This window comes from Palaemon carinicauda, unplaced genomic scaffold, assembly GCF_036898095.1.
Source record: "Palaemon carinicauda isolate YSFRI2023 unplaced genomic scaffold, ASM3689809v2 scaffold480, whole genome shotgun sequence".
Classification (NCBI taxonomy): domain Eukaryota; kingdom Metazoa; phylum Arthropoda; class Malacostraca; order Decapoda; family Palaemonidae; genus Palaemon; species Palaemon carinicauda.
In genome coordinates, this window is record NW_027171740.1 from 124,238 (window position 1) to 134,942 (window position 10,705).

General features: G+C 34.6%; 1 long non-coding RNA gene across 1 annotated transcript in view; it reads right to left on the reverse strand.

Annotated features, from left to right (window-relative positions):
- The window catches only part of LOC137636999 (uncharacterized), a 30,936-nt gene extending 21,481 nt beyond the window's left edge, over positions 1-9,455 (reverse strand). The window contains exons 1-2 of the long non-coding RNA XR_011043343.1: positions 9,238-9,455; positions 6,699-6,771 (exon numbers count right to left, since the gene is read on the reverse strand). This is a non-coding gene — a long non-coding RNA (uncharacterized lncRNA). The remainder of the gene's footprint in view (positions 1-6,698; positions 6,772-9,237) is intronic.
- Between the last annotated feature and the right edge of the window lie 1,250 nt (positions 9,456-10,705).

The window sequence follows — 10,705 nt, forward strand, 5'->3', positions numbered from 1 at the left end:
TATTTCCTAGTGCATCATACTTGAAAGTACTTTTTCAGAGCATTTATTTGATATACAAGACTTTATTGTACTGTTAATAACATGACAATAAAAAGGAAATATCACCATACTGTGTCATATGATAATAGAGGGATGTTTCCAGCATTGATTTTCAGAGAGATTCACCACACAAAAAATAGTGATATAATTGCTAGGAAGGCATATCATTGCAAATTTGATATTTCATATATGACTTCATTATCCTAACATAATAATGAAAATAAAATATTACACAGTGTGTCATGGAAATAATTTGTATTTTATAGAAATCCTAATATTTAGCTTTATAGCAGAAAATATCGATATAATTAGTAAGAACTGTTAAATTGTATTTCCTATCATTTTCCTTATGGATTTTTGAGATATAAAAAAAGTCAGTGCTTATTAATATTTGTCAGTATCAACGATCAAGTATATTTCGCTTGAGCAAAAGGGTGCTTTCCATTGACAATGACAGCTAAGAAAAAAATATTCTTGCTGCAGATAGTTTCCAACACATCGATTTTTGCACATTACCTTTACTCGGAGTTACATTTTTTTTCGTGTAAACTGGAGTCAGAAGATTTTTTTTTTTTTTTTTTTTTTTTGAGGAGATTAGCCATTTGATGTTGTCAATAACTTTTGTGTTAAGTCAAGTATGAGAACTTTATCATGGTCGTTGCAACAGCAAAACATTTAATATATTTTAGAAGAACATCCTCTGCTGGTGGAAGACTGAGCAGTAGTCCTGATTTACACCAGCAACTACATCAAAGATTGTTCAGTGCCATCTGCTACACAAACTACTAAGGACAGGCAAGACTGTATGGTTCTTGAACAGAAATACAACACTGAAGTGAACCAAAGCCATGTATACCTGTGGGATCACATTGACACTAAAGATACAAATGAAATGGCTTTCCACAAAACCCAAGTTTGCTAAAAATATTGTTAAGTTGAAGAGAGTGCTTCATATGAACACTAGTATTGAGACACCACCCAAAAATCATAAATTTGGATCGGTTATCGTCACAAGGATTAGCAGACCATCACAGAAATGGTCAACCTATTCCAAGAGCTTACTGTAGAAAGATTGGTTTGCATATCATATAGAGTTTGTGCTTCCAAAGAATCTCATAGTGACTTGAATCAAGTCAATTGGAGGAAAAGCCTAAATACTTGCCTCCTTGAAAGTGAAGGTAAACAACTGTGAGAAAGACTTTTAAGAAAGAAAAAGTTAAGTAGTTTTCAGAAACATATCTGCTTCAGATAGTTTCTCAGGTGGTAACTGCTGAAGAAAATGACTGTACTGAAATTCAAATCCTCCTTATTTGACTTTGAGGGCAGAATGAGAAAAGTAAACAAAATGAAAGTAATATTGGAAGAGACACAAAATGTCTAGATACATTACCCAAGGTGACAATCAACACTTCTGTCACTGTCGATGCCATATATGCAACCCACAGGTGGCCATTTCATCCAAAAATCAAAGACGTAGAACAACGCTACAGATACATCCTTCTTCGAGATGTCCCAATGAACATTATATATTCACTCTTTCTCTGCTAAATATGGTCAACTTCCCAGTCAAAGTGCAATTGAAAAGACAAGGCAAACAAATCAGGATTACAGGAGCTATATAATATCCAGAATCACCTTTCAGTGCCTACCTTCAGGGATTTTGTGTTGTCCAGTTCATCTCGACTTGTTTCGTGCCTTTATAAAGAAGTAAAAAATAATGTTTTTTTTTTTTTAAGAAAAGAAGTGAGAGAGACATCACCACACTTGGACCAACTCGCATGGAAGCTGGCAATCGAACCATCCTCCATACAATTTACAGTGCTGAAGAATTAGGTGCAAATCGTATTGTCATTCCTTCCAGTGGCATAGATGTTATAATTCTGGTAATCTGTTACTGTGCAATATCAACTTCCTTGACCAATCTATGAGTTTTAACAGATCTTAAGACATTTATCTGTAGCCATGATACATTCATTTAATCAGATAAGGACAAATGCAACTTGTTACCATTCTTTTATGCATTTCCAGGTAAAGATGAAGATATTGTTCTACTGACTTGGCAAAAAGAAGTTATGGAAATGTCTAGGGCAGATGCTTTTTAATCCCCTGAAATTATTTGCAAAAGATATGCAGTTGCAGATTATCAGTGCCGAACTGATGCAATCTTGCCTGTCCTTAGTAGTGCATGCATCAGGGGGCATTGAACTATCATTGGTTGAATTGCAGATACAAACTTTTCTAACAGCAAAATCCAGACTATTAAAGCCTTTCACAAACAGAAGATGCTCTTCTACAATATACTCAAAATTCAGCTATTGCAACAATCATAAGCAAGTCTTCACGTAAAGCAAACCTAGAATGGTTAACTGTACATCTTATGGCTGTTCTCTGCGAAAAAAATCTCTGCAACACTGACTCCAGTATCACAGCTAATCTGGGAATAAGTTTGAGGTGCATGTGCAAAAATCAGCGTGCGGAGATTTGTGTCTGCAGCAAGAATAAAAATGTTCCTTTTCTTGGCTGTCACTGTCAAAGAAAGGCACCAACTTTTTCAAGGGCTATATACAGACGAAGCTGATTTTGCTAATAACAAACATTGACTTTTTTATATTTAAGAAATTCGTAAGAAACCGACAATAAAATGCAATTTAAAAGTTCTTACTAATAGTATACAAAAATTCTTTTGTGGTTTGTTGAAGCAAAATATAAAAATTTCTACAAAACTCAAATCTTTTGATTGCTTTACGACACAAATGTGCATATTTCCTCTTCATTTTCCTGTTATTAAGAGAACAACAAAGTCTTATATTGTAAATCAAATTGATACTTTAAATATGTCCTTCCAAAGGATGTACAAATTATGTAACAGGATGTACTAGTACATTTTATGTACTATTACTATATAACAGAAATATTACAACAATATTTTCGAAAACCGACTCTATATACACCTGATAATGTAGTCTTTGGCAAGTACCGTAGATGCTGAAATGTAATGTAATGGATATTTAAAGAAAGTAAAAATAATTCTTCTATCTTTGATTAGCATTACGATAACAGCTTAAACTGTCATGGTTAGACAAAGTAATTTATTGGAAAACGATGATATTACTTATTTTCTATTGCAGCAAAACTGGCAAAAAATTAGCTTATGAGTCATCTCAAAACTATCCCTATGTAGACGTCTCTACGAAATTCTCAGAAGCTTGACCAAGCAAAATGCATTCTATAAGGACCCTAGTTTACGAAAAATGACACCAAACTTTGACAGCACAAGGTATCCATTCAACGCTCTCTTGCTCCCCTGGTAATATGCAGAGCACACAGTGAGTGAGAGAGAGAGAGAGAGAGAGAGAGAGAGAGAGAGAGAGAGAGAGAGAGAGAGAGAGAGAGAGAGAGAGAGAGAGAGCAGCATTTAAAAAGAAAATATCTTTCAGAACCTGAAAGATGAAAGGAGATAGGATACTAACACACTCGTGTCAACCAAGGTCCTCGGAAGAAAAAATGTTATTATTACTTGCTAAGCTACAACCCTAGTTGGAAAATCAGCTTGCCCAGGGGCTCAAACAGGGAAAATAGCCCAGTGAGGAAAGCAAACAATGAAAAATATATTTCGAAAACAATAACATTAAAATAAACATTTCCTATATAAACTATACAAATTTTAACAAAAGAAGAGGAAGAGAAATAACAGAGAAGTGTGTGTCCGATTGTACCCTCAAGCAAGAGAACTCTAACCCAAGACGGTGAAAACACATGATACATAGGCTATGGCACTACCCAAGACTAGAAAACAATGGTTTGATTTTGGAGTGTCCTTCTCCTAGAAGAGCTGCTTACCATAGCTAAAAAGTCTCTTCTACCCTTACCAAAGGTAAAAGCAATACAATAACTGTTGAATAAATAAATCATATAAGATATTTGGACATAGGTATATCATTATCATCGGGAGAATGCTAATGTGGAACTTGAGGTGGGAGAATTTAAGTAGAATATGATGAGTAAAACAATTTTTTAAGTATAAAAAATGACAGGGACATATCGTAGTTTGGAAGGTAGTAAAATTATTTGTAAAAATGGAGGATATGCAGGACCCACATAGTGATGGGTCCTGAGGATATGCACTTCTGCTGTTGTGTGAGATGAAGAAATATCTTTTTCTATTGTGATTTATTTTTTCATTGAAAAGTATATCTCTGGATGACGAAAATAAATTGTAGTTGAAATGAAATAGAATACAGTATATATAAGCATTTAGAAATGTTTGTAGCCAATATTGCAGGTGTAACACGTGAAAATGAATAGCCCCAACCATATATCTCTAATGATTAGAAGCCTTGAAATAATATATAGAAGGATATGTAGAGTACACAGCTTCCAAAGATTTTATGGGTATGTTTCTAGAAGTAAATGTATTTTGTAATTGGGTGCATGCAGATGTCTGCGATTGTTTATTTGTGGATTATTATTATTATTATTATTATTATTATTATTATTATTATTATTATTATTATTATTATTATTATTATTATTATTATTACTTGCTTAACTACAAGCCTAGTTGAAAAAGCAGGATGCTTTAAGCGCAGGGGCTCCAACATGTAAAATAGCCCAGTGAAGAAAGGAAACTAGGAAAATAAAATATTTGAAGAACAGCAGCAGCAACAAAATAAATATTTCCTATATAAACTATAAAAACAACAAAATAAGAAGAAGAGAAATAAGATAGAATAGTGTGCCTGAGGGTAAAGAGAGTAGCATATCTATTTGATGGGTTCATATTTATTGGAGAGACTGCAGTATGTTTATAAAATTGGATGTACAAAAGAAAATATGGGAAAGTATATACAAGTAGGAAACAAGCAAGGAGTGATGTGTGGTGTGGAGGGTATATTTCAGGTTATGTGATAAATGGTGAAATTCAGCAAGTAGAATGAGAATACTAAAAACTGTTTGGCCAAATTAGATTGAATACTAAAACTTCTTATACTGTGGGAAAGAACAAGAGCTCCGAGTTATGGAGATGAGGACTTGGAAAAGTCCCCGGTGTACGAGTGAGCTAGTTTTGAGTCAGGATCCCCTCATATATCAGAAACCCCAGTCACTTTTGGTTGTATGTTGCGAGAGAGAGATTGAGCCAAGTGAGAGTCCACTGAATACTCCAATAGTACATGTGTGGCAGCTGGATGAAAGATGGCAAATGTGTATGGCTTTTATAAAGGTCAATGAGGTTACTGTGAAATATAGGTTTCTAATGTGTGATGTATCAGGGCTTATACACAGTAGTATGCATGGGATGAAAGTGTTTACTATAGTAGATCTAGTTCGTATTAGCAAATGCCAGTAACGAAAAGATCAACCACTGCCTTATAAGAGCTAAAGCACACAATAGTTTAAAAATTAGATTGACTAATGTACTGCTGCTTTTCAAAGAACGTTGTAAATCAATTGAAGGACATATGATTTATAGTGCAGTGTTAGGGAAGTTGGAAGAGGTAAGAGTGAAAGTATAAAAAATAGAGTGGTTTGCTGAAGGTGTGTGTTTTTGGGACAGTGTATGCATCTAGATTTAAAAAAGGCTGAAAATTTTGTTAAGCAAAGGCAAGAGTTAACTAAAACAAGGACAGTGAGAGTTGAGAGATGTTTTAGGATTAATCTAATTTGTAACACTGGAGAATGCACTCAGTATTTGAGTGGTGCTCATTATAAATAGATTCTAGAGAAGTAGTATTATGGATCGTAATTATGAGTCAAGTGATTTGGATGAGATGTCCAAATTATTAGATGAAAAATAAAAAAAAAAAATAAAAAAAAAAACGGATTTTTAGTGAAGCGAAAAATCTATTTTTGGGTGAGATGGCCATGTCGTCCTGATGGAAGGTTCCTTCAGTAGCTTCCTTCGGATATATACAACTACGGAAGTTATATATATATCCAAAGGAAGCTACTGAAGGAACCTTCCATCAGGACGACATGGCTTGAGCCCAAAAAATGTGTTTGTTTGGATAATCCAAAATAGGTCTGCATTTTTGTATATGGTAATGGTGTTCCCATTTCTGAATGGAGCAGTACGTTAGGAGAAATTAGGAGATTTGCAAGTTCGTTGTGGGATAGTATATGGAGATGATTTGGGCATACTCTTCGCACTCCCCAAGTGAGATTAGTTCACCAAACGTTCAGCTGGGGTCTACAAGGCACTAGAAGAATTGGAAGACCAGACCTACATGGCTGAGGATTATGAAGCGCAAAGTAGATGATGAATGAAGAAGTATTAAATTAAAGGCTCAAGAGAGAGACAACTGTGAAATCTAACAGAAGTATATGTAAGCATATTTTTCTGTGAATAGTGCAATCACAATGTGTATAATTGTGCATGAAACACATGAACATATGGGTAGGTTCAAGTTGAGACAATGTATGAAAAAAGACTTTCACCATTTTTTAGTAGGATCTCAATGACTGCCATGACAAAGGGCTTAGGGATTTTTGCAATTAAAAGGGAAAGAAGCATATGTTTAGGATAGCTCATTTGGGTGAGGGAAGACTGGAATAATTAGAATGAATTTCTCAAATTTGGTTTGTGTTAATGTATTTTATGATACTCTAAGAGTGCATAGTACCTAAAATAAAATGGTCACATTTCCATATGAACACCTTACCTGTAATTAGTGAAGTGAATCTCACCAGTGCTGTTAACGTATCTTCTTGAAAATGTGGAACATACTGCTAATTCTGAAAGAAAGTAAATGAATTAGAGTTCTTATACTTTTAGCTGAATTACAGTTTAGACATTGCACATATAACACATTATTATTATTATTATTATTATCATTATTATTATTATTATTATCATTATTATTATTATTATTATTATTATCATTATTAATTATTATTATTATCATAACTATTATTATCATAACTATTATTATCATCATTATTATAATCATTATTATTATAATCATCATTATTATAATTATCATTATCATCATTATTATTATTATTATTATTATTATTATTATTATTATGAACTATTCAAGTTCCACCTATTCAACTACCTGATTAAGAAAATCATCCCACAGTCTGGTTCACAGCTGGAATAAAACTTCTAGAATACTGCGTATTATTGAGCTTTTTGATGGAGAAGGCAAGACTATTAGAATTAACTACATACTATCTAGTATTACGAGCAGCATGGTACTGTTCAGGAAGATCTGGATGCAAAGATTGGTCAGAGTTATGAAAAATTTTATACATTATGCATAATGAACTAGCTGAACGACTGTGCCAGAGATTAATATCTAGATCAAGAATAAGAAATTCAATAAACTGCCAGTTCTTGTCCAATAAATTAAGATGAGAAACAGCAGCTGAAGACCAGACATGAGAACAATATTCGAAACAAGGTAGAATGAAAGAATTAAAACACTTCTTCAGAATAGATTATCATAAAATTTTAAGACTTTCTCAATAGGCTATTAATTGTTCAATTGAAAAACTTATTGAAAATGTTTCTCAAAAGTAAATTTGCTACAAGAATCACACCCAAACTTTAAAGAGTCGTATTTAGTTAAAGAAACATTATCAATGCAGAAATCTGGATGTTGAGGTGACAGTCTTCGACCTACTTACAATCAAACCTAGAGTTTTGTTAGGGTTCAACTTCGTGCCCCATAATTTGTACCATATACTAATTGTACCTAGTTCTCTACCTAGAGATTCAGCAACCCAAGATCTACATTCAGAAGATTATATTGAAGCAAAAAATCTATACTTGCAACAAACTTAGAGTTCTAGGCGAAACCACATGTGTATAGAGTACGAGAAGTAATGGGCCAAGAACACTACCCTGAGAAACACCGGATATATTCCTTTACTCAATATGGTGCCCATCAACAACTCCTCTTTGCAATATATTACTTAAGAATTAAATAATAATGGTAAATAAAGACACCCCACTCCCAACTGTTTAAGTTTGAAAAGAAGTGCCTCATGATTAACAAGGTTTAAGGCAGCACTAAAATTGATGCCAATCATATGAACTCTCTTATCACAATCAAGGGATTTCTGTACAGCATTGGAGATTATAAGAAGGGGCATCACATGCTCCAAGGCCTCTCAAAGCCTAATTTCAGACTAGGGAACAAATGATCAATCTCAGCATTCATATCTAGACAATTTGCCAAAAGACATTCAAAAACTTTATATAAAATGGGGGCGACGGAAAATGGGCGGTAATCACAGCTTGACTAAAGCTACCGCAAATACATTTACATAATAGAGTAACATTACCAATCTTCAACAAGTGCTAAAAGATCCTTATCCTAACTTGTGGGAAATAACAGTTAACTTTGGAGTTAAGAAATCTACAGTCTTTATAAAAAGCAAAGGAAAAATACCATTTGGGTCTACACCTCCATAAGCATCAAGGTCATTCATTCTAGAGCTTTAATTTCACGAGATCAAAGAGCTAAGTTAGTTAGTTCAGCCTCAGGAAAACAGGAATGCGGAAGACCAAGTTTCTCATTACTCTGTTTACTGTCAAACACATCAGCCAAAAGTGTTACCTTTTGCTTTGGACAATGCGTGACTGAGCTAGTTGTTTTAAGGAAAGGAGGAATTGTTGCGTCTGCACCAAAGAGTGCAGATTTAAGGGTAGACCACCACTTATGCTCCTGTGTTGTACCAGAAAGGGCGTCTTTTCTAGTTAAATTGTATCCCTTTTCAGTTGAAGCATAAACTCTGAACATCAGTTCTTACCTGAGTATAGTTATTCAAAGTCAAATCTGATCTGTTACCCTGCTAAAGATGATAGGCCTCCTGCCTCTCCAAATGACCACGTCAACAATCATCATTAAAACATGGTTTGTCCTTCACTCGGTACCTTAACGCATCTAAAGTGCTACGCTTACCGATTATGTTGACTAGATTATTATTATTACTTGCTAAGCTACAATCCTAGTTGGGAAAGCAGAATGCTATAAGCTCGAGGACTCAGACAAGGAAAATAGCCCAAATAGGCTCAACACTACTATACAATTGTGACCAATTCATGTTAAAAAAAATCACTTATATGTCATTCCAGTCTGAGATTTTATATAAATCTTACATCAAAATATACATTAGGGACAGGTTGTTCTGTCTTTACCACTAATGAAATCAAAGCATGATCAGATGACCCAAAAGGAAAATCAACCTTACTTGTTATAACGACAGGGATGTCGGTGTATACGAGGGCCAGGCAGCTACCAGACCTGTGAGTAGCTTTACTTTAGCCAGGGTCCTAGGAGGCCAATCAGAACTCACGTGCGACAGGGAGCAAACCCAAGATAAGTTGGACAGCAAGATGAAAGAAGGCAAGTGGGAACTGTGATATAGTTGAAGTGCATTTGTACTTAACAGCTGGTTGGCGATCTTACTCCATCAGATCTGGGAAAGGGAAAACAGATGAGCAGTCTTTTATTTTCAGGTATAAAAGTCAATTTCAAGGCGATAGCCAATAATCACTTTTGTGTTGGACGCTATTATTATTATTATTATTATTATTATTATTATTATTATTATTATTATTATTATTATTATTATTATTATTATTATTATACAGTTCAAAGGCTACCACAACTAAAACCTCCCCTCCTTGTCAACCCAGGAAGGAGGAGGAGAGAATCTCTCCTCCTATTTCCTGTAGTGCCTGCCCTGGCAGTGTGCTGATAGCCAGCTTTCACAGCCATGACACACTGCTGCCTGATTTGTCTCGTTGCTAAACTGGTGTTCTGATAAGTTACAACCTGGGTAGGAAAAACTGACTGGGTATCTCACCCTGATTCTCAGACTTTATAGCTCACTAGACATGCACAACACTTCACCATTGGAAACGAAGTCATTAATGCAGACTGGCATGTTTCTCCCTTGACATAAAACATTGCACAATAGATTACTGTTATTATCATTACTAAGATACAACTCTAGTTGGAAAAGCAGGATGCTACAAGCCCAAAAGTTCCAACAGGGAAAATAGCCCAGTGAGGAAAGGAAATATGGAAATAAACTATATGAAAAGTAGTGACTATAATAGATCTTAAGATAAATCTGGCATATATCAACTATAAAGAGAGAGTTGTGTCAGCCTGTTGAACATAAAAACATTCGCTTTAAGTTTGAACATCTGAAGTTACAAAGATTCAACTGTCTTTCCACTGTATAGTCATAGCTGGAATAAAGCTTCTAGAATATTGTGTAGTATTGACCTTCATTGCGATTTAGAGGGCAAGTCTGTTGGAACTAATAACATAAAAAGTAGTTTATATTTAAGGACTTCAGTATACTTAAGCTGATCTTGCAACGTCTCTACTTGCAAACCTACCCAATTTATTTAATGATGCTCTGTGCTGGCAGACCACATCTCCCTATCAGAACTGATCAGGGAAACCCTTTGCACACCTGAACACATTAAAACACAAAACATGACTTCATAAGCAGCACATCAAACTCTGATATAAACAAACAGTTCAAAGACCTTGTTATATATGCAACAGTACTCCCAAAATCCTATCAAGCAATGCCTTTCTTTGTCTTGCAAGCAATTGCAATCATAAAAACTAGATCTAGAAGAATCGATGAGCAATTAAGAAAACACTGATATGCATATACCTTAAGTTCAATCTTGTAC